Source organism: Triticum dicoccoides, unplaced genomic scaffold (genome assembly GCF_002162155.2).
Source record: "Triticum dicoccoides isolate Atlit2015 ecotype Zavitan unplaced genomic scaffold, WEW_v2.0 scaffold26862, whole genome shotgun sequence".
Taxonomy (NCBI): domain Eukaryota; kingdom Viridiplantae; phylum Streptophyta; class Magnoliopsida; order Poales; family Poaceae; genus Triticum; species Triticum dicoccoides.
This window is the reverse complement of record NW_021258770.1, coordinates 52,300-53,332: the sequence shown is the minus strand read 5'-3', so window position 1 is coordinate 53,332 and position 1,033 is coordinate 52,300. Positions and strand designations below refer to the sequence as shown.

The following is a 1,033-nucleotide window of genomic DNA, read 5'->3' as shown; positions in this document are numbered from 1 at the left end:
TGATTGTTGGGTCATGAGACCCATGTTTGTAATATCTCGCTCCTCGGAGCCTATTGAATAAATTACTTGAGTCGTAGAGTCATGTTGTGATGCCATGTTGTATTTGCACATATCGAGCATATTGTGTGTATGTTATTGAAATGCTTGGTATGTGTGGGATCTGACCATCTAGTTGTTTATCTTTAGTAGCCTCTCTTACGGGGAAATGTCTCCTAGTGTTTCCACCGAGCCATGGTAGCTTGCTACTGCTCCGGAACACTTAGGCTGGCCGGCATGTGTCCTTCTTCGTTCCTGTGTCTGTCCCTTCGAGGAAATGTCACACGATGAATACCGGAGTCCTGTTAGCCCGCTACAGCCCGGTTCACCGGAGTCCTGCTAGCCCAGTGCTACAGCCTGGATTCACTCGCTGATGACCGACACGTTCGATGCTGGGTCATGGATGCCTGTCCCTGTAAGTCTGTGCCACTTTGGGTTTACGACTAGCCATGTCAGCCCGGGCTCCTTATCATATGGATGCTAGCGACACTATCATATACGTGTGCCAAAAGGCGCAAACGGTCCCGGGCAAAGGTAAGGCGACACCCGTGGGAATACCGTGCGTGAGGCCGCAAAGTGATATGAGGTGTTACATGCTAGATCGATGTGACATCGAGTCGGGGTCCTGACATTGGGCGAGGGTATTACTAGGATGGGTGACCTCCTGGGAAGTCCTCGTGTTGCATTACCTTTTTAAATTTTTTTTGCGCGGCGTGCAAAAGAAAACTCACGGCCGCGACATATATTTACCATGTTTTATTATTTTGCACGTTTGCGGTAAGTTTTAGCTCGTTGGTCATTATTCACGCGTGTAGCGGCGGGCAAAGCAAAGTACAATCGTCTTTGTAGTGGAGCTGGGAGGGGCAAGCATAAGGGACAAAGACGGGGGTAACATGTTGGATGCGATCCTACCAGCACTAAAGCACTGGATCCCATCAGAACTCCGAAGTTAAGCGTGCTTGGGCGAGAGTAGTACTAGGACGGGTGACCTCTTGGG

At 49.8% G+C, this 1,033-nt stretch overlaps 1 pseudogene; it reads left to right on the top strand.

Annotated features, from left to right (window-relative positions):
* The first annotated feature begins 934 nt into the window (after window positions 1-934).
* LOC119345693 lies at window positions 935-1,033 on the top strand (annotated as a pseudogene).